Source organism: Colobus angolensis, unplaced genomic scaffold (assembly GCF_000951035.1).
Source record: "Colobus angolensis palliatus isolate OR3802 unplaced genomic scaffold, Cang.pa_1.0 Scaffold3, whole genome shotgun sequence".
Lineage (NCBI taxonomy): Eukaryota > Metazoa > Chordata > Mammalia > Primates > Cercopithecidae > Colobus > Colobus angolensis.
The window spans coordinates 17,188,937-17,212,862 of NW_012116265.1; the positions used below are offsets into that span (position 1 = coordinate 17,188,937).

The 23,926-nt window shown below is 43.5% G+C and overlaps 1 pseudogene; it reads left to right on the forward strand.

The window, feature by feature from the left end:
* The window catches only part of LOC105517312, a 73,927-nt pseudogene extending 51,009 nt beyond the window's left edge, over nt 1-22,918 (forward strand).
* The last annotated feature ends 1,008 nt before the right edge of the window (nt 22,919-23,926 follow it).

Consider the following 23,926-nt stretch of genomic DNA (forward strand, 5'->3'; position numbering starts at 1 on the left):
ACTCAGGAGGCTGAGGCAGGAGAATGGTGTAAACCCGGGAGGCAGAGCTTGCAGTGAGCTGAGATCCGGCCACTGCACTCCAGCCTGGGCCACAGAGCGAGACTCCGTCTCAAAAAAAAAAAAAAAAGATTTTGACATATATGCTTAATTTTTGTCCATTTGACCTGTCTCCTACTGAGAATGGTGTGTTTAATCCTCCCTATAGGTATTTTTTTCTATTTTTCTTTGCTTTCCCTCAAGCATCTGCTTTATATAAGTGTAATATGTACTATCTTCACCGAAGGATAACCACTATCTTGACTTCTCATCTTGCAGATTAATAATTTGCGTGTTTTGTCTTTAAATAAATGGAATAACATAGCATGTATGCTTTTTGGTTCTGACTTATTTTATTCAGCGTAATTTTTGTAAGATTCATCCGTATTGTTGCATGTAGTTGTAGATTGTTCATTCTCAGTGCTGTATTGAATCCCATTGTGTTTATATACTACAATTTATTTATCCTGTCTACTGTTGATGGACTTGTGGGTAGTTTCAAGTTGTGGGCTATTACAGAGCTGCTACGGGAATTCTTGTGTGTGTGCGTTGGTGCATATTTGTATGCATGTCTCCTGGGCATTAACCTAGGAGCGGAGTTGCTGGGTTGCAGGTGGCAATCAACTTTTGATGTCTCACTCTTAAATATGAACAGGCAGCCAAGGTCACCCAGCATCTGAGGAATGCCCTCTGCATAAAATAAAGACACAAGCAAGCACAGATTCAGCAAACAAACCAATGAATGTGAGTGCGCTTAGTCCCAGGGAGCCTCACCCTCTCCCTCACCTGATACTCCTGTTATTTTCCTCACATGTCGCTATAAGAATAAACATTGTAGTGGCTCCAGTCGCCATAGCTGGACTCATAGATTGGATGTACAGTTGGATCATCGGACAGGTTTGTCTCATTTCTGCACTTCTTTTGAACCAGATGCTGGCCTACTTTTCCTTTTTGGCCTTGGTGTCATACATGGAGACTATTTCCTCAGCTTTGGTACACACTGTCCTGGTTACATCTATTACACCACATGCCACGAAGGCAGTGCTGGCTGCAGAGCCAAACGGGCTGGTTTCCCACAGGAGGGACAACTGGGAAGTGGACTTGTTGGTTTTGGCCAAGATGATGTTACTTCTGGCTTCTCCAGTTGGATGTATGACCTAGAGGCCTGATTCATCAACAGAGAAGTCCAAATCTTGCTAGGAGGAAGAAGTATAGGGAAAATCATGGTTATAAGCTGCATTTGGCCATAGGCTGGTTTGGACCTTGTTGGAGGTGGTATTTACCCAGCACATGTTGTTGGGATTGATGCAGTTATAATAACAGCTGGTTCTTGTTCTTGACCATTAATTCCAGAGCCGTGTCCTGAATTAACAGACCCGTAGAGATTGTGCCACGGAACTGTTTTAATCTGGTGTAGTCTTTGTAAAAAGAATATTTAAGGACTATAGGGGAAGAATTGATGCTTTTTCAATACAGAACCTTTGGTCTGGTTCCAGGGAGGGGTCCTTCCCTCAACCTCCAACTTTGAAGGGATGGTCTAGAGAACAAAAGCCTGGCTGAGGCTGGTGATTCCTTCATTGGCACAGGACCTAGAGGGCTGGGAAAGGAATGGATTAGGAGTCATAGACACAGTGCCCAGCTGGGGACATAGAGCTGGCCCGTGGTGAGTTCTAAAGGTTTCAGGAGGGAATGAGGGAAGGAAGGAAGCCAACCAGTGACCACTCTATCTGGAGTGCAGAAAACTTTGAAAGGAAACTCTAAAACTTTACTTCTGGGGTGCGTATTCCCTGAAGTCCCCTCACCTTGGGTTCTTGTTGGGTTCTTGTATTAATCTGGCAGGGCTGCTGTAACACGATATCACAGACTGGATGACTTAAACAACAGAAATGTATTTACTCACAGTTCTGGAGGCTAGAAGTCCAAGATCGAGGTGTCAGCAGGTTTGGTTTCTTCCAAGGCCTCTGTCCTTGGCTTGTAGATGGCCTTTCCTCTGTGTGTGAACATCCCTGATGGCTCTTCCTTTCTTATGAGGACACCAGTCATACTGGAGTAGGGCCCACCATATGATCTCATTTAATCTTCATCACCTGTTTAAAGGCCCTACTTCCAAATTCAGTCACATTCTAAGGTACCGGGGATTAGGACTTTAGCATATAAATGCGAGGGTGACACAATTCAGGCCATAACAGTCATCGGATGAGGAGATGATCTGAATAGGTGATCTGGCACACCCCAGAGGCCAGGATTCCTAGGTTGCTCGGGTTAAGGTGTTCATGGCCTTGAGTCATGGTCCTGGGATTCAGGAACAAATCCACTGATAATGTGTGTTGTACAGGATCTAAAGTTGGGGGAATGGAGGAAATAACCCACCAAGGAGGTTTCCTGCCCCACCCAAGTCAGATCTTGCCATGTGTTCTTCAGAATTGGACTTGGACTTATTGGAGGCCCAGATTCTATCACTGCCAGGTGAATGATAAACACGAGGATGAAATGGCATCTAGCTACCTTGCGTCACAGGTTTCTCTGGACTGTGGGATGTTACCTTTTAGAAGTTTAATCTTGGCTTACCTCAATCCGAGTACATTCTCTCTCTTCTTTTTTTAAAGACAGTTAGGTTTAACACAAAAACAAATGTGGTTGTCTCTAAGACTAGAACCCAAAATTTGTTTTCATTTTAAAGATAAAACCTGAGTCTTCAAAAGAACAAAATTTGGTCAAAATCTCTAGAAACTCTGGGGATATGCTGTTATTCTCTTCTGTCAGAGGGAGTGCCTCTGTTTGAGGCACACTGAGCTCGTCCCTGCAGCAGGTTTTTGCCCCAGCTGTGCCCGTTGCCCACCTGCTCTTCCTCCAGGTCTTCACAAGGTGAGTCCTCATCACTCCATCTCCGTTAAAATGTCCCTTCTTTCCTGACCACCCAGCAGTGTGGCTCCCCAGGTGTGGCCTTGCTCTTACTTCCTCAGTGGCATTTATCAGTGTCTGATATTTTCATGTGTATTCTTGATTGATTTGTCTTCTGTCTCCCTCTACCAGAAAGTGGGTTCCACCAGAGCAGCCAACCATCTGCCTCTTTCACTGCGGTATTTCAGCACCTAGAACAGCACGCAGAGTCAGGCACCCAGCAGGCATTCTCCAACGCTTTGTTGAGTGGATAAGTGAGCAAGTCATCCTGAGTAATCTGGGCCACTCCATTCATAAAGGTCTTCAGTTTGCCAGGACATTGCACTCCCCAAGCATTCTGAAATGTTGGCAGCTGCTTGTGTTGGCCTTGTGGGCTGGGATATAATTACCTCTGTTAACTTTAAGAAGAAAACCACACATAGTATCTATAAATGTGGAAAGGAGAGAAGAGGGTATTTCTTATAAAGGGATACAGCAGGCTGGGAAGGGTGCCTCTGGACAAGACCAGAGACAGGAACTTCGAAGGAGGAAGAGTTGGGGTAGGAATTTTATGCTGAACAGGTTGGCTACACATACATATTCAACAGGTTACAGGAGGAGTTGTGAATATTCATGAGGTGATTCTGACGCATGTGCATTGAACAAACACTCATGTAACATATGACCCACTTTGGGGTGGAGAATTAACATTTAAATGTATTACGATTAGGCCCTATACATCAAAAGGTCTTTTCAGGATCCAGAAACATGTGTTGGCTTGTAGATGGCCTTTCCTCTGTGTGTAAACATCCCTGGTGGCTCTTCCTTTCTTATGAGTCTCTGTAAACTAGCTAGAACCAGTCCATGGTTGGTGGTCTTATCTGGAGAAAGTTACTGAAATCAATCTCTTGTCCAGTCAAAGTTGTAGTTATGGCTGGTGGAACAAGGGTCACGTAGTCAGCCTCTGTGAGCTGGATGAACTGTAGTTGTTTTAATATTGCTTATCTCAAGGCCAGCCCTCTAGTTTAGCTGCTAGAGAAAAAGAAAAACCTTGCAGCAGTTGGGACATAGTTTATTCTTTAAGTGTAGGAGTGGGTGACTTAACCCTTGCCTGGCATGGCCTTAGGTTCTGTTTATAATTTGATATATTATTGCCACAAAGAATCTGTTCTGTCAGTTTTAGAATCTCTATTTTAACATTAAGACTTGTCAGTTGTTGTGTCTAAACCACAAGAGGGAAGGGGGTATAACGAGGTGTGTCTGACCTTCTGTCCCGTCATGGCCAGGAAGTCAGTTTTAAGGTTTTAATGGGGTCCCCTTGGCCACAAGGGGATCCATGCAGTCAGTGGGGGGCTTAGGATTTCAAATTTACACCCCAAAGGACAAGGCAGATTCCAGTTTCTAAAGGCTCATAAAGTGGAAAGAGCCCTTTCCTTATTCAGCTCTACTGCTGTGTTAGTCTGTTCTCACACTGCTATCAAGAACTACCTGTGACTGGGTAATGTATAAAGAGAAGAGGTTTAATTGACTCACAATTCCACAGGCCGTAAAGGAAGCATGGCTGGGGAGGATTTAGGAAACTTACAATCATGGTGGAAGGTAATGGGGCAGCAGACATGGCCTTCATATGGCTGGCAGGAGAGAGAGAGAGCGAAGGGGGAAGTGCTACACACTTTTATACAACCAGATCTTGTGAGAACTCACTATCATGAGAACAGCAAGGGAGAAATTCACCCCCGTGATCCAATCACTTCCCACCAGGTCCATCCCCCAATTTTGGGGATTACAATTTGACGTGGGATTTGGGTGGGGACACAGAGCCAAACCATATGAATTGCTTTTCTTCAGTTTCTGCCATTCTGGTCCTTGTGGCCCAAGAAATACACTTGAGAGGTGGGCTAATGGGAGAAGGCCCAAGATCAGGCCCAGGGGCTGAATTTCCCTTCCTGTCTACTCCCTTCTCTGTGTTCCTCCACAGATCACACCCCATATCCTGTGAACCCAGCAGCTGCTTTATACCGCCTGGTGTAAGAAGAGGGCACGCTTGAGTAGGTTCCCCAGTCCCTGCCATGACATGGGATCTTAGGGAGCAGAGGGGCCTGCACTCAGCCCACCAAATCCCTTGCCTCTGCATTAGGAAATCCAAGGGCCTCCACACTGCCAGCTGGGGCATACATCTCAGTCTAATTCCCGAATATGAATGATATACAGAGCACTGCGCAGGGTATTATGGGTAGGTGGGAGCCTCAAAGATGAACAGTCTCAGAGTAAGTACGAGGAAAGCCCTATGCATGAGTGACTGTAACTCAAGAAAGGATACATGAAAGCAAGTTGTGAAAACAGTTATTCTTTTAAGGCCTTCTGAAGAGACCGGTTAAAGAAGAGATCTTTATGCAGACTTAGGGTAGTGCCAGGGAGGTGATCTCTGGATGGGGCACCCGCATCCTAGCAGACACCAGACCCACTCTGAGTTTGGAGAAGTCATCTTTCCTATCTTGGCCTAATTGGGGGGAAAGAAATGCTAGATCCCTAACCTACCTTTTGTACCCCCAAAATGTGTGAAAGTTCTAGAAGAAATCAAGAAGTGGGGGAAGCTTTCTCAGCAGGGCATAAACCCCAAATAAAGGAGATTGATAGTATATGACTCATAAAAAATTTTAAACATCACTGTTGGAAAAAGATACCATACATAGTCCAAAGACCAAGGACCGCCTGGGAAAAATACATCTGCAGCATATTCACTGGGTGAAGATGTCATTTCCTTCTGTTACAAACAACATATACACATCATCTTTGATGGGACTCATTTCCCCATCTGTATGAACATCTTGGTGAATGCTTGGTGACCAGCGTTCACCAAGAGACCGGCCTTCATGGACATTGCCCACTCTTTGAGGCTCCTTGGGCGTGCATATGGCTTAGGCACGGCTGGGAAGAGCAGAGAGCTCTTACAGGTCTCTGGGGAGCAGCACCCTGCCTGGCTGCCTGCCAGCTGACCCCAGCCACTGGGTTGTACCTAATCCAGACTGGTTTCTGAGGATAAGGGGTGTGGGGTAGTGCGGAGCAAGATCAGGGCTGTGCCTGCTGACTCTCTGACCTGCACCCCATGTTCAAGCCCCCTGAAGACCATTTTCCAGTTGAGCCTAAAGCTGAAGAAAATTGAGTTTGTTGAGCTCCAGGCACAAGGCACAGTTCTCTCCACTTACTGAGCAGGTCGCGTGTGTCAGACACTGTGCTGGGTGCTGAAAGGTTTCCAGCCGCAGGGAGCTGAACGCCCTGACAGGAGACGGACGCTCGAGTCGCACCTGAACTTCCTACCTGGGTGACCATTTCCCCAGGGCTTTGCTACCTTCCAGGAAACCCCACAGTCCCAGACAAACCAGGATAATCGGTCACCCTAAGCCTGACTAAGCCTCTATCTCACCTGAACAGCTTTGAAAAGTGGCAGACTCTGGGCCTTACCCCAAGAGCTTCTGGTTCCCTACATCTGAGCAGGCCCCACAGGTCACCCTGAGGCTAAAAGGGTTTGGGAGCTACTGATGTGGACACATTTAAGACACACATGGGAAGTACTTCGAGGCACATAATGGGATGGTTTTGTGATGGAATACAGGTCTGCTTGCAAAGCCCAATAACAAGGGTGAAGAAAGAAAGTGACTTTATTTATCAAAACTAGCAAAGGGGAAATGACCAGATTCATATCCAAAGTAACCGCTTTGAATTTCTGGGGAGAAGGCAAGAGCTTAAAAAGGGAAACTTGATCTGGGAGGCAGGCGGAATGGGTGTTGAGTACAAGGTCTGTGTGTCTTGTCTTGGTGGCTGTCTTGGGTCTCGGTCCACTTGGAACGTGGGCTGGCATCATCTCAACAATGGCTGGGTTGTTGAGTAGCTGCCCGGAGATAATTGCTGGAATGTTGCAGCTGGGTCTCCAGGCTTGGTCTGTCTGTCTCAAGATTAACCCCTGGAACTTCTAAGTAAGCACGTAATTAGATACTAGCATACAGTTAGATAAATGTGAAGAGTATATGGTGGGAAAGGGAGAGGCATGGAGTCTAATTTAAGGTTAAGGGAAAATGCTTCTACCATTTGCTTCAAGGTTACATCTCGAGACTAGGGAAGAAAGAAGAAAGACAAATTGGGAAAAAGGTTTTAAAATGCATTTTGAAGTGAAGCTGCCCAGTTACAATATGAGAAGCCTTAAATCCCAGGTCGGCTGCTCTAGCTGTGAGCCCTTGGGCCAGGCGTGTAACTTCTCTGGGCCTCAATCTCCTCATTCATAAATGGATTAATAGTGGGACTGATCTCTTAGGGCTGTGGATTCAATGAGCTAATATATGAAAGGGCTTAGCCGAGTTCCTGGTATGTGGGAGGTACTCAGAGACTTCACTTGTTCCCTTTACAAGAATCCATGTAGGTTTGATGTGCTTTGGGAGCCCAGAGAAGGCAGTGCATAAACTTGCCAGGGAGATCCAGGCATTAAGGCATTTCAGATGGGACATGAATAAGAGTTCCTGAGGCAGCAAAAGGGGAAGGGTGTGTATAAGGGTATGAAAATTGTCCAGGGCTGACCCTGTGTTGCTGAGCAGAGGTGAGCAGGGAAGAAACCCTGAGGAGGGGAACTGGGACGGGGCCTTGTCTCTGGGCCTTGAATGCTAAGGAAAGGCTGGCATGTGGGGAGACATCAAAGGCTATCATCAAGGAGAAATGGGATCAGATTTGTGATTCAGACAGATCATGTTGGTGTGTGGGGGAGGACAAGTGAAGGGCTGCTGGAATGTTCCAGGTGAGATAAAATGAGGGTGTGAGCTCACTCTGGGCAGTGTGGCTGAAAGAGGGATGAAGGTGTCATCTCGCCATCCAGCCCAGCACAGGCAGGTGACCCAGAGCACTGCCTCCCCAGCCTGGTCACACAGAGTGGCTGTCTCACTGCCACCCATGCCCCATGGCTCTGCAGCCTGGGCTTGGCTGGCCTTCCACCTCCTCCCTTGGTGCTCACCCTGCATCCACTGCGAGGCTGTTCTCACCTCTTCATCTGATCTGATGGCCCAGCTCTAAGCGCACCTGTGGGGAATGGGGACTTCCCTGGTTTTCATCCAGAGATGGGGGAGAAGGTCTGCATTGCATGCCTCATGGTAAAATTCCTAGAATCCCCTTCAAACCTCGTCATTCCTTCCTCAGTTTCTCTTCAGGTGCCAGGCACCCATTTCCTCTATTTCCCTCATTCTGCCTTCGTGGCTTTAAAAATCTTTCTTCATGCCCTGAACGAAAAAACTCTGGCTCTCAGCTTTGGGATTCAACTTGTTAGATCAAAAGCCCAATTGTTCGTCGGCCCCATCACTTTAGAATGCAGGTTAGGGACTATCTTTGTATACTCAGACATATATATAGGACACAATTTACCAAAGCACCAGAAAGCAAATGAACAGCATTAGTGACAGCAAACCCCACAGGCTCTCCCAGGGCAGGGCTGCACAGTAGGGCCCGACTGTGGCACATCAGTGTATGCTCCCAGTGGGGTTCCACACGCCGACATGCAGGGCCTTCCTTCTCACATGGGATGGCTTTTCCAGAAATGCATCAATTTAAAGGGAAGGGGAAACTTGTGTGTGTTTCTGGGAATTGGTTTTTATTTTATTTTTAAAAATAGAGACAGGGTCTCCCTGTGTTGCCCAGGCTGGTCTTGAGCTCCTGGGGTCAAGGGATCCTCCTACCTCAGCTTCCCAACGTGCTAGGATTACAAGGATTACAGGCATGAGCCACCGTGCCTGGCCAGAACTGATTTTTGTTTTGTTTTGTTTTATATGGAGTCTCGTTCTGTCGCCCAGGCTGGAGTGTAGTGGTGCAATCTTAGCTCACTACAACTTCTGCCTCCAGAGTAGCTGGGACTACAGGCATGTGCCACCACGCCTGGCTAATTTTTGTATTTTTACTAGAGATGGGGTTTCACCATGTTGGCCAGGCTTGTTTCAAACTCCTGACCTCAAGTGATCCACCTGCCTCAGCCTCCCAAAGTGCTGGGATTACAAACATGAGCCACCGCGCCTGGCTGGAGCTGGTTTTTTAAAACTGATTTTTAGACCTTGTAAATCCTGGGAATGAACCACATTCACAGCCCCCACAAGAAAGAAGGAAAGAAAGAGAGAGAGAGATCATAAAATAGAGGTGGTGGCCAGTCTAAAGAACCATTTGCAGTTCTTGTGTTTCAGGTTTGTGAGGCTGAATTGGGATCCCAGGAGTATGTATCTGCCCCTGCACCAGGAGCGCTGAGCCCACACCCTGCCCCTCCAACCCCTGCCAGGCCCCTGTCTCAGGCACAGAAGCAATTCCTGGAAGCAAAGCAGAAACTCATCCAGGTAAAAAAAAATAACATTTGGGACTCATCAGTTTGCAGGGATATTTTCCTTTTGAAAAACTCTAAATCCTCATAAACAGAATTAAAATACAAATGGCAAACAAGAAAAAGCTGTCTGCACAAATATGACAAAATGGTTGTCAATCCATGAGGGCAACACTAAAATTGAATAGGGCAAAACAGCAGCAGACTATAATTTATAGGAGAAATATAATTTATAGAAAAATGCCATTCAGCCACACAAAAGATTCACCCTCTCTGGTAATCAGAGAAATACATCTTAAAATAAGACATGTTTTTTATCAATCAAATTGACAAATGTTTATAAATAAAACGTAGTATGTACAGTGACAAAAGTACTCGGACAATTTTGTCAGAATGTGAACTGGTATTATCTTTCTGGAAAGACACTTGTCAATATTTATCTATCTAGAGCTTTTAATTTTATTTATTTATTTTAGAGACAGGGTCTCTGTCACTCAAGCTGGAGTGCAGTGGTGCAATCATGGAAACTCAAACACCTGAGCTCAAGAGATCCTCTTGCCCCAGCCTCCCAGGTAGCCAGGACCACAGGTAGGTACCACTATGCCTGGCTAATTTTTGTACGGACAAGGTCTTGCTATGTTGCCCAGGCTGATCTCAAACTCCTGGCCTCAAGTGATCCTTTCGCCTGGGCCTCCTGAGTAGGTGGGATTACAGGATTTTGCCACCACAGCCAGCCTTATCTAGAGCTTTTTAAAGGGTCCCCACATCAGCCTAATAACGCCATGTCTCAGAACAAGTGAGGTTGTTCATCATGGGATTGTCTATGACAGCAAAAAATCAAAAGTAGGGCCCGGCGTGGTGGCTCACACCTGTAATCCTGGCACTTGGGAGGCTGAGGCAGGTGGATCATCTGAGGCCAGGAGTTCGAGACCAGCCTGGCCAACATGGTAAAACCCCGTCTCTACTAAAAATACAAAAATCAGCCTGGCGTGGTGGTGGGTGCCTGTAATCCCAGCTATTTAGGAGGCTGAGGCAGGAGAATCGCTTAAACCTGGGAGGCAGAGGTTGCAGTGAGCCAAGATGGCATTGCCAGCTGGGCAACAAGAACGAACTCTATCACACACACACAAAAAGAAACAGGGTCTTACCGATGTGATTAAATTAAGATTCTTGTGATGGGAAGATTATCCTAGATTATTTGGGTGGGCCCTAAATGCCATCAAAGTGTTCTTCAAAGAGGAAGGCAGAGGGAGATTTGACACAGACAGAGGAGGCGGCGGCAATGTGAGCACAGAGGAAGAGATTGGAGCGATGTGGCCAGAAGCCGAGGATGCAGCCACCCCCAGAAGCTAGAAGAGGCACTGGATGGATTCTCCCCTCCAGCCTCTGGAGAACGCTCGGCCCTGCTCACACCTTGAATTTGGCCCAGTGATAGGGATTTCAGACTCAAGGCCTCCAAGACTGTGAGAGAAGAGATGACTGTTGTTTTTTGTTCATTTGGTTTTGTTTTTTTAGACGAAGTCTTGGTCTTGTCCCCCAGGCTGGAGTGCAATGGCGCGATCTCGGCTCACTGCAACCTCCACCTCCCTGGTTCAAGCGATTCTGCTTCGGCTGCCGGAGTAGCTGGGATTACAGGCATGCACCACCACACCCAGCTAATTTTTATATTTTTAGTAGAGACGAGGTTTCACCATGTTGCCCAGGCTGGTCTAGAATTCCTGACCTCAGGTGATCCACCCGCCTTGGCCTCCTGAAGTGCTGGGATTACAGGCGTGAGCCACCGCGCCCGGCCAGATGACTGCTGTTTGAAGTCACCAAGCTGTGGTAATTTGTGAATACAGACACAGGAAATAAACACCCCCTCCAAATACGGTGAATTTGGAGGAGCACGTGCTAAGAATCCCTGAAGGGAGTTGACATCTGACATGCTCCCGTAGTAAGGCCAGTGTCCGACCTCCCTCCTTCCTGCCGGCTCCTGCCTTTGCTTCTCTCTTCTGCCCTTGATGATCCTCCACGATGAGGTGTAAAGATGAAGACGTGTCTACACCGGGAAGGAGGGGATGGTAGGGAGGAGGGTAGGGAGCGCACATCTCCAGGTTTGTATCAGTTCTGCAATGGAGAAGTGAGTTCTCTTTTTTCCCTTGTATCCACACATACACATTCAGGGAAAGATTCTGATTGGTCTTTTTGGGTCTGGTGCACAACTCTTGGGCCAATCAGTGTGGCCAGGGCTAGGGCCCAGCACTGTGATTGGCAGCCCCAAGAGAATCCCATTGGCTCTGAGAAGGACAGTGCCACGAAAAGAGCTGAAGAAAGAGATGTTGGGCAAAGCAGCTGAAATAGCGAAAATCTGTATTTGATCTACAAACAGAACACTGGGATGGGTGCGGTGGTTCACACCTGTAATCCCAGCACTTTGGGAGGCTGAGGCAGGTGGATCACCTGAGGTCAGGAGTTCAAGACCAGCCTGGCCAACATGATGTCTCTACTAAAAATACAAAAATTAGCCGGGTGTGATGCGCGCCTGTAATCCCAGCTACTCGGGAGGCTTAGGCAAGAAGATCACTTGAACCTGGGAGGCAAAGGTTGCAGTGAGCCAAGATTACTGCCACTGCACTCCAGCCTGGGTGACAGAGCAAGACTCCGTCTCAAAAAAATAAAATAAAAATAAAATAAAATAAAATAAAGAGAAAAGAACACTGTAGTCTTTCATAAGCTTTCCCAGAATCCCTCTCTGAGTTTTCAAATCATAGCCAGGATCATAGATTGTTAGAATGTGAAGTAATAGAAAAGGTCATCTGTTTCAATCCCCTCATTTTACTAGGAAACCGAGGCCTAAGGCAGGAGAGTAACTTTCCCCAAGGTCACACAGCTAGTAAGCTATAGAGCTGGGGCAGTATCTAGTTCCAATTCATGGCCAAGTGCTCTTTCAGCTTCTCTGTCCCTGCCAGCAGTTAGCGCGCTACCTACCCTCCAGGACGTACTACCTTGAATAGGGCCCAGGGTCTGGACTGGGGAGGATGGCTGGCTTCTGTATTCCCAGAACAGGCTAAGCCTCCTCCTCTTCTGACCTCCTTTACTCCAGCCCAGCAGGCTGGGACACAGATACTCTGGAAGGGCTGGAAGGACTGGTTCTCCTGGGGACATCCTCCACTTCGAGTACCTGCTGAAGCAGGCCCTGGCCACCAGCATGCAGCTCAGCCTCCTCACCAGGCCCCTCAACTCCAAGGCTGGAGGGCTACCGGCAGCTTCAAATTAGTTCCCAAGCACAAGATGAAAATCCAGTCTAGGAAGATGCCCCCTGCCCCCGGACAGCCTCCAGGAAAGCTAATGAGGCCAGGGGAAAGCGCTCCAAGAAACCAGGTGAGGCAAAGAAGGACCCTCCCAACTTGAGCAAGGTGAAAAAGGCAGCCAGGAAGCCAGCAGAGGTGCAGACATCTCCTTCCAAATTAGGTACAGCCAGGGAGAAGACCGCCCCAGCAAGACAGTGAGGCTGAGGACACCAAGGCAAAGCTAAGCAAGGCCCCCCACAAAGCCAAAGTCATGTAGGCCTCTTCTTGTGCCAATGGGCTCAGCAAGAAGTCAAAGGCCAAAGGCAGCAGGAGCAGCTAAGGAGACGTTGAGGCCCACAGGAAAATCAAAGCTGGGAGTAAGAGTTCAAAACTCACGGCCAGCAAGGTCAAGAACGGTGCTGCTTCCCCCACCAAAAAGAAGATGGTGGCCAAGGCCAAGGCCCCAAAAGGGGCAGCTGCTCAGGGTGCTGGGCAGGGGCCAAACACCAAGGCAACTTCTCCTGCTGGGGGCAGTGGGTCCAAGGTGGTGCCTGCACACCTGACCAGGAAGACAGAAGCCTCCAAGGTCCTGAGAAAGCCTGGGCTATCCATTAAGGCCTCATGATCCAAAGTGTTCAGAGGGCTGAGGCCTTGCGCCGGGGTGGAAATGGAGAGAGATTGAGCCTCTGCCCTAGTTTTTATTCCCCAAGAAGCCCACAACTCTATTTGTTTAATTGTAAGCTATTTATCAATAAAGACTTTTGTTTTTTTTCCCAACCCCTGCCCCCTAAAAGAAGCCCAGGGCAGGAGAGTAGCTTTCCCCAAGGTCACACAGCTAGTAAGCTACAGAGTTGGGGCAGGATCTAATTCTGATTCGTGGCCCAGCGCACTTTCATCTTCTCTGTTTTCTTGGGTCAGGTGTCTCTGTGTCTGTCAGCAGCCCTCCAGTCCCTGCTACCCTGAAAGGTGTTTTTGTATCTCTTCCTCACTCCACCTCCCAATCTGGGAAGACGCAGATGTGTTCCGGAAAAATGCACTAAGATCCAGCATTTCAGTTCCAGTTGTGCCACCCTTATGATATGATTTTTGGCCGCAGTTTCATTACCTATCAATTAGAGACAAGAATTTTTATTGGAAAGCATCATTCTGAAGACAATGTGGAATGTATCTGAAATTGCCATCCCTGTGAATATAATAATATTCCATACACAGTTGTCAAGTTTGCAATTACAGGCAATGACTTGACTTAGATTCCCTAAGATCATCTGTTTGCAGGGCCTCAGCCCATTGAAATGAATTTTCTTTGCTACTTACCTAGTTTCAGGCCATCTGCAACTTTGTCCTTCCTTTCTCCAAGTCCATGTGTTAACTAAACTTTCCTGTACCTTATCAGTTTTTTGATATTGATCAAGATCAAACCAGATCAAAATGCTATTTTGCGACTTTGTTTTCTATCTGCTACTCCTTCCTCTGTGTCCCCATCTAATAAAGAAGCAACACTTTCCTTTATTCTCCTCTTTTTTTGCAATATCTTTGATGATTGTTTTTCTGAGCCTATTATGTACTCAGTTCATACACTGTTTCAGTTTTTGCTTTGGTTTTCTGGTTTTTGTCTCCCTAAGGTTTCAGCAGTGTACCATTTTTTATTTTTTTCTTCTGGCAAAGAAGCTTACATTATAAAAAAGGGAGAGATCATTTCTGAAGTATTACATTGCTTACAGCAATGCTTGGTTCATGGAAAACAAACTTTAATTGACAATGATGACAGTTAATTCTGAGATTTTTGGTTTTCGTGACTTCACTCATTCAAACTTGAATCGACACTAGTTTTGTTGGTCTGATTTAAGAAAGGAATATATTCTAGTTTGAGATTCTATTTGCTTGGTCAGGAATTCTTGGATATGACGCTAAGAGCATGATTCATATGAGAAATGGTTAATAAATTGGACTCCATCAAAATAAAAAAAATTTGCTCTGCAAAAGACCCTGTTAAAAAAAATAATAAAAAACAGGCTGCAGACTGAGAGAAAATATTTGCAAACTCCATGTAAGACTAGTATCTATAGTATGTATTTTAAAACCCTGAAACTATAACAGTAAAAAAAGTCAACAATTTAATCAGGAAATGAGCAAAAGACATGAAGAGACATTTCACTGAAAAAGATATGCAGATGGAAAATAAGCATATGAAAAGATGTTCAATAGCACTGGCCTCAGGGAAATGTAAATTAAGGCCACAGTGAGAAATTACTACACATCTATCGAACAGCTCAAATGCAAATACGTGACAATATCAAATCCTGGTGAGGATGCAGAGAAACTGGATCTTCTCTATATGGCTGGTGGGAATGTGAAATTGTATAGCCACTCTCGAAAACACTTGATCAGTTTTTTAAAAAAACAAACATATACTTACCATATGACCCAGAAATAGCACTCCTGGGCATTTATCCCAGAGAAATAAAAACTTATGTCTGTTAGCAGCAGAATGTATCTGAGTCACGTGGCACCAAAGTATGTTACCAACCGCAAATCCATACAGGTCTGCAGCAACCTCAATTCTTGCCTCCTCAGAAGAGAGAATTCAATGGGTATAAGGAAGGAGAGATGGAGGCAAGTTTTAGAGCAGGAGTGAAAGTTTACTAAACAGCTTTAGAGCGGGAATGAAAGGAAGTAAAGTACACTTGGAAGAGGGCCAAGCGGGCGACTAGAGAGATCCAGTGTACTGTTTGACCTTTGACTTGGAGTTGTATGCCTTGGCATACTTTCAGGGTCTTGCATGGCTTTTTTCCTGATTCTTCCCCTGTGGTGAGCTGTAAGCATGTGTAGTGACCTGGTAGTACTTGGGAGGGGGCACATGCGCAGTGTGTTTGCTGGAGTTGTGCGCATGCTCACTTGAGACGTTCCTTATCAGTCCAGCATTCCTAGAGTTAAACTCTGCCATTTTGCCTCTTAATGTGCATGCCTGAGCCCACTCACCCAGTTCTGGAGATCTTATCAGGAAGCTGCTGATCACCAGTTTCAGGTTTTTTCTATCTATTGGGACACTGCCTTTCCCTGGGGCAAGCTGTGACCGAATATTATTTTAGAGAGACAGCTGGCAACTGCCTGATCATCATCTGATGGATGCCTGACATTCCTGGTGTGTGTGTGCTGAGGGGAACCCTCTCCTGCCTTGCTCATGTCTGACTAGCTACCTACTGTAACATGTCCACGCAAAAACCTGTATATGATTGTTCATAGTTCCTTTATTTTTGTAGCCAAACCTGGAGACGATCAGCTGATTCTAAACTCCATATGGAAGTGTAAAATAACTAGAAGAGCTCAGATAATTTTGAAAAAGAACAATAATGTTGGAGGATTTATATGACTTGATTTAAAGCTTAGGTATAAAGTGGCATTATTTACTGAAGATGTCTGGCATCCAAGCAAAATTTACTAAGCATGCAAAGAAGCAAGAAAATATGACCCAAAACAACATATTGATAAACTAAACTTTATAAAAAAAAATTCTGCTCTTCAAAATATACTGTTAGGGAAATTAAAAATAAAGCCAGACTGGGAGAAAACATTTGCAAATCATGTATCTGATAAAAGCCTGTAGCTAGATTACTTAATGAACCCTCAAAACTCAATAATAACAAGTCAGGCATGGTGGTGTGCACAGGCAATCCCCAGCTATGTGGGAGGCTGAGGTGGGAGGATCACTTGAGCCTGGGAGTTCTGGTCCAGGCTGAGCAACATAACAAGACCATATCTCTGAAAAAAGCAAAACAAAACAAAAAATCAACTCAGTGGTAACAAAACAAACAATAAAAATATGGGTAGAAAATTGGACATATATTTCACCAAAGATATACAGATGACAAATAAACACATAAAGAGTTGGTCAATATCATTAGTTATTAAGGAAATGCAAATTAAAATGTCAACGAGATACCACCACACCTCTTAGAGTGGCTAAAATTAGAAAGTATTGATGAGAATGTGGAGCAACTAGAACTCTCAGACCTTGTGAGGAATGTAAAATGGTACAACCACTTTGGAAAGCAGCTGTGCAGTTTCTTAAAACTTTACATATACACTTAGAATATAATCTAGCCCCATTTCCCTCCTAGATATTTATTCAAGGGAAATGAAAGCCTATATGCATACAGAAATTTGCACATAAATGTTCACTGCTGCTTTGTTTATAATATCTTAAAATTGGAAAAAATGCAAATGGCCACGAACAAGTGAGTGGATTAAAAAAACCCTGTGGCATATTTATGATAAACTACTACTCAGCAATAAAATGAGAAAAAGATCACAAAGGGGTATGAGGAAACTTTGGAGGTGACGACTATGTTTATTATCTTAATTGTAGTGATAGGTTCACAGATGTGTACATGTGTCAAAACATGTCAAACTCTTTACATATTAGCAGTTTATTATAAGTCAACTATAGCTCAGTAAAACTTAAAAAACAGACAAACAAGTAAACTTCAGAGAATGTGTCACCAGAAAACCTGAAACAAAGGAAAGGGTATTTTTCCAGACGAAGCTGAGAGATGTGAGAAGGAATAGAGAACAATGAAAATGATAGCTAGTGGATAAATCTAAATAAATATTGACATCATAATAATAGAACTTATTCATTTTGAGATATATATGGAATTAAAATATATTACAACAGTGGCCTGTAAATCAGGAGGGGGAATGGATTTAAAAGGTTCTGAAGTTCTTGCATTTATCCAACAAGAGACAAATATAACAGATAATAATAGCAGACAAATTCATGGGAGAATCAATATAGTCAAAATGTTCATACTACTCAAGTGATGTACAAATTCAATGCAGTCTCATCAAAATTCCAATGGCATTTCTTTTACAGAAATAGAAAAAATAATCTTAAAATTGGTATGAAACCACAAAAGACACCAAATAGCCAAAGTAATCTTGAGCAAAAACAAAACTGGAGGCTTCACACTTTCTGATTTCAAATCATATTGCAAAGCTATAGTAATCAAATAGTTTGGCACTGGCATAAAGACAGACACATAGATCAATGGAACAGGATAGAAAGTTCAGGAATAAACACATGCATACGTGATCAACTAATCTTTGACAAAGGTGGCAAGAATATATAATGGAGAGAGGATAGTCTCTTCAATAAATGTTTTTGGGAAATCTGGATACCCACTTGCAAAATTAAACAAAACCAAACAAACCAAAAACAATGGACTCAGATTCTTACCTCACACCATACACCAAAAATCAACTATAAATGGATTAAAAGGTATAGACTTAAGACCTAAAAATGTTAGATCCTTAAAAGAAAACATGGGGGAAAATCTCCAGTGATCTTGGCAATGATTTTTTGGATATGATGCCAAAAGCAGGCAATAAAAACAAAAATAAACAAATGGGACTACATCGAACTAAAAGTTTCTACACAGCAAAAGAACCAGCCAACAAATTGACATGACAATGCACATAGTGGGAGAAAATATTTGCAAACCACATATCTGATAAGGCAAAGACCAGACTGGGAAACATGGTGAAAACCCGTTTCTACAAAAACACAAAAATTAGCCAGGCAAGGTGGTGCACACTTGTGGTCCCAGCTACTTGGGACGCTTAGGTAGAAGGATCACTGCACTTCAGCCTGGTGACAGAGTGAGACCCTGTCTCAAAAAAAAAAAAAAAAATTGAAAAAAAAACTGAAAAACTAAAAAAAATGGGCAATTGATATTTTTCTGAAAAAGACATACAAATAGCTAACAGATACATAAAAAGGTGGTCAATATCTCCAATTATCAGGGAGATACAAATCAAAACCACAATGAGATATTGCCTCAAATTTGTTAGGATGACTACTATTAAAAAGTCAAAGGATAACAAGTGTTGGTGAGGATGTGGAGGGAAGGGAAGCCTTCTCCATTGTTGTGGGAATGTAACTTGGTACAGTATGTGGAAAACAGTACAGAGGTTCCTCAAAAAATTAACAATATAATTATCATATGATCTAGCATTTCTACCTCTGGATATATATTCATGGAAAATAAAATCATCGTATCAAAAAAATAATTTGAAAAAAAGAAATAAAGTTATCACCATTTTCAAATGATATAGATGTCTATAAAAAATACCAAACTTTTTACAGATACAAATTTAGAATTAATAAGAGTATTTAGGAGAGTTAATGGACACAAAATCAATATTCAAGCTAATTGCATTTAGCAACAATCCAAGAGTTCCTCTTGAAGGAGATATATTTACCAGGAGTCTTATAGAAGAATTTTCATTGTGTCTCTGTTTATAATGGCAAAAATGGAAAAGAGTGGAAGAGTTATCAATGGTAAAATAGATCTATACATTGAATAGGATTTGTTCATACTACAGAAAACTACACATCACTAAAAACTAATAAACTGTAACTATGTATATGAACAGAGATCATTCTCAAAAACATATGGTCAAGTAAAAAAATCATGTCTGAGAATAATAATACTGTATGATCCCATTTACATGCAATTCAAAACCAGACAAACCAAAAAAGTACGTATTAATAGTTTAGTGACACATATACCAGAAGAAAATTAAAAGTAAAAACAAAGGAATGAAAAACAAAACATTCATCTGAGATCAGAGAGGGACTTCAAAGATGTGGAAGCTGTTCTCTTTCTTAGGCTGGGTGGTGGGTTCACAGGTGTTTGTTTACTATTTTTAAATGGTAGATATACATCATTTATATTATTTTCTGTATGATACATTGCAAAATTAAAAAGTTTTAAGAAATATTTAGTCTATGGGACATTTCCTTATGAAGCTTTCACAAAACCGACTTTCCAAAGGAACAGGTGGGTATGCCTTTTATTTATGTTCCCAGATTCACCTCTTTTAAAACTTGTAGCAAATGATCCATCGCTATATATTTGTTGGTGTTCCCACTTAAATGGCGAGGTCCTTGAAGACAAGAATTACTTTTGTTATAAATAAGGTTTTGGTGCCGCAAAAGAAATAGCACTCAAATATAAAATTTTCTTTTTTTCTTCTCAGCAAGGCAATTTACTTCTATGGAAGGGTGTGCCCTCACAGATGGAGAAATGGTGAGTGCACACCTGAACAAGGGAGGGGAAGGGGGTCTTATTCCTGACACACATGGCCCCTGCTGCTGTGTCATTCCCCTGTTGGTTAGGGTTAGACCACACAGGCTAAACTAATTCCAGTTGGCTAATTTAAAGAGAGTGACAGGGTGAGTGGTTTGGCGGGAAAAAATGGTTATGGCAGAGCAGGAAATCGGAATGAGTTGGGGTGGAGAATAAGCAGGTACTCAGAATGAGTCAGGGTAGAGCAGATAATTGGAATGAGTCAGAGTGGAGTAGGTAATTGGAATGAGTCAGGGTGGAGCAGGTGATTAAAAAAGGTTGCTTTATGAGGAAGTTAAGTTTAAAAGTAGAAGGCAAAGAATTGAACATACTGACATACTGATTCTTTGAAGAGAAATTTAGAACTCATATCTAATAATCTTCTTATTCATCTTAGTATCCTTGGCACTTAGCACATGGTTTGGTTAATAGTATGTGCTAATAAAGATTTGTTTTAGGGTAATGAAGGGATTAATTGTTGCTGAAAGGTGGTGAACCATACACATCCTAATGCACACACATATACATGGTTTATTTTCCTTTCAGATTTGTCTTATATTACAGTCTAGTAATTTTCCAACTCTTTTTTTTTTTTTTTTTGTTTTTGTTTTTTGAGATAGAGTTTCCCTCTGTTGCCTAGGCTGGAGTGCAGTGGTACAGTTTCAGCTTACTGCAGCCTCTGCCTCCCAGGTTCAGGGGATTCTTGTACCTCAGCCTCCGGAATAGCTGATGTTACAGGAAAGGGGTCTCAATCCAGACCACAAGAGAGGATTCTTCGATCACACACAAGAAAGAAATCAGGGCGAGTTCACAGTGCAAAGCAAAAGCAAATTTATTAAGAAAGTAAAATGGTGAAAGTGTTACAGGAAAGGGGTCCCAATCTAGATCACAAGAGAGGGTTCTTGGATCTCGCACAAGAAAGAATTCAGGGCAAAGTGAAAGCAAGTTTATTAAGAAAGTAAAGGAATGAAATAATACTCCATAGACAGAGTAGCCCCGAGAGCTGCTGGTTACCCATTTTATGGTTATTTCTTGATGATATGCTAAACAAGGGGTGGATTGTTCATGCCTCCCCTTTTAGACAATACAAGGTAACTTCCTGATGTTGCCATGGCATTTGTAAACTGTCATGGTGCTGATGGGCGTGTAGCAGTGAGGATGTGCAGAGGTCACTCTCGTGGCCATTTTGGTTTGGTGGGTTTTGGCTGGCTCCTTTACTGCAACCTGTTTTATCAGCAAGGCCTTTATGACCTCTATTTTGTGCTGACCTCCCATCTCATCCTGTGACTTAGAATGCCTTAACCATCTGGGAATGCAGCCCAGTAGGTTTCAGCCTTATTTTACCCAAGTCCTATTCAAGATGGAATTGCTCTGGTTCACACCACCTCTGACAAAAGAACAGCTACTCCATAGATAGAGTAGGGCATTCCTCAAAGTAAGAGGAGAAACACATCCACCCTAGGTACAATGCTTGTATATATAGGATAAAAAAGATCATGGGGAGATGTGCTCTGCTACAAGGGTTTGTGATAGAGGATTAATTTTCTTAATGACAGTATTTTGCAAGAATCGATATTATCATATTATCTTTAAAGCAAAATTAGGAATGTCTTTGTTCTCAAAATATAAGGATATTAGGACACTCCCAAGTCTGGGTCTGTTTAGTAAACATGATCAATCTGTTCCTTTAACTGTAAGCATCTAGAGTCTAGGAATATCTAACTTTCTGGGAATGTGGCCCAGCAAGTCCCAGCCTCATTTTCCTAGCTCTCACTCAAGATGGAGTCACTCTGGTTCGAACACCTCTAACATTGGGATTACGGGCCCCCACCACCACACCCAGCTAATTTTGTATTTTTAGTAGATACAGGGTTTCACCATGTTGGCCAGGCTGGTCTTAAACTCCTGACCTCAAGTGATCCACCCACCTCGGCCTCCCAAAGTGCTGGGATTATAGGCATGAGCCACCATGCTGGGTCTCAACTCTTGTTTTTATCCTAATCTTTTCTTAAATTCAGAGTTTTCTGGTGTGTGTGTGTATGTGTGTGCGTGTGTGTGTGTGTGTATACACATGCATGCATGCACACAAAGGCTGAGGAAAGGAGATTGGAGGGGACGGGTGGTGAGAGTGTACAGAAGAAAAGGAGAAGGTGTAGATATTCAAAAGCAAAGAATCCCATTTTCCAGAGTAAAAGCCAGTCTTAACAAAGCTGGGGTGTAGGTAATACTCAACAAACTCTTAGAATTCCCCTCAGTTTGTCTTTTGGTCCCTTCCTGCCCCCTACTCTAGCCCTGCTCCCCATCCCCACCTCTCTTGTCTTGGATTTCACTCTCAAAAGACTGACATGTAAATTTCTTTGTAGATGTCAGTTGAGACCTAATGTACTCCTCCCTCATGGACATTTGCTTTTCAACAGGGGACCCCTTAAGGCGGAAAAGCTTGTAAAACTCAAGAAACACAACTCCAAAATGCTATTTTAGGCACTGTAACAGATTGATGCAGAAAAAAAAAAAAAGGAAAGATTTCACTGAAAAGTATCTCCATTTCTGGGTTTTCTTTTTCTTTTCTTTCCTTTTTTTTTTTTTTTTTTTTTGAGATGTAGTCTCACTCTTGTTGCCTAGTCTAGAGTTCAATGGTACATTCTTGGCTCACTGTAACCCCCGCCTTCTGGGTTTAAGCGATTCTCCTGCCTCAGCCTCCTAAGCAGTTGGGATTACATGTGCCCGCCACCATGCCCATCTATTTTCTTTTTTTTTTTTTCTTTTTGTATTTTTAGTAGTGACGGGGATTCACCATGTTGGCCAGGCTGGCCTCGAACTTCTGACCTCAGGTGATCCGCCCACCTCGGGCTCCCAAGTGCTTCGATTATAGGCGTGAGCCACCGTGCCTGGTCCATTTCTGGATTTTCTTGGAGATTGGATGCTACAGCCTCATTGTGCCCATCTTCCTGTAAGGCAACTATTGCATGGTGCTGGGAAGCAGCCACTCTTAATTTTTTTGGTTAGTTTTTCATTTTTTATTTTTATTTTAGTTTTTTGAGAAATGGTCTCCCTCTGTTGCTCAGGCTGGCCCTTTAAACAGGCTGTCATCCTGAATCTCTTCCCAGTCTCTATGACTCGCTTCATTCAAATGCATCATCTGTCTGTTGGAGTTGGTGAGGCCTTGCTTTACAGCATGTATGAAGTGTAGGAGGAATGAAAAAGGAGAAAGTGCATCCAAGAGAGCTCTGTCCCGTGCAAGAAGCTCTTATAGATTTTCTTAAGAGGACTTATAATTTAAAGAAAAAAAACTTCAGTGATTCACTGATGGCTGTATACTGTTGAAAAGGATCACAGAAGATTGCTTGTGGGTGTGGTGATAAAGATGTTAATGGTGATGATGGTGATGATGATGATGTGATGATGATGGTGAAGGACGTTCTTGCATTGCTATAAAGAAATACCTGAGACTGGATAATTTATAAGAAAAGAGGTTTAATTGGTTCATAGGCTATACAGTAAGCATAGTGCTGGCATCTGCTTCTGGGGAGGCCTCAGGAAGCTTTCAAATATGGTGGAAGTCACCTGGTGAAAGCAGGAGCAAGAGACAGAGCAGGAGAGTGAGGGAATGAGATGCCACACACTTTTAAACAGCCAGATCTCAGGAGAAGTCGCTCACTACCTGGCAGACAGCACCAAGGTAATGGTGCGTAAGCATTTATGAGAAATTCACCCCCATAGTCCAGTCACCTCCCCGCAGACCCCTCCTCCAATACTGGGTTTTACAATTCAATGTGAGATTTGGGCAGAGACACAGATATATATATTCCAAACTATATGAGTGGTGGCGATGACGATGATGATGATGGTGATGATGATGAGAATGATGACGATGGCTGTGATGATGATGACAGCTCCATCTATGCCGTGCTACATCCGGTACCAGGCTCTGTGATGGGCACTTTAGATGCTTCATCTCTAGTCGTTAGGACAACCTTACAAAGTAGGTGGAATTATTACCATTTTACAGTGGAGAAAATTGAGGATCCAGGGAGTTTCATACGTCAAAAGCCCTACACTTGAGAGGTCTCCACACACACTTTAACAGTCACACAATTCTTCTGTCAATAAGAATTTTTTTGAGCATGCATGTGCCTCCTTTTCCATCTATTTATCCATAAAGCAGAAATTAGTACTGTGATTGTTAGTTAATATCTCAAGGCACAGAATATGCCCAGGGCAAAGTTTACTGTGAATAATAGTGGATGTAAATCCACATTTCTAATAGTCTT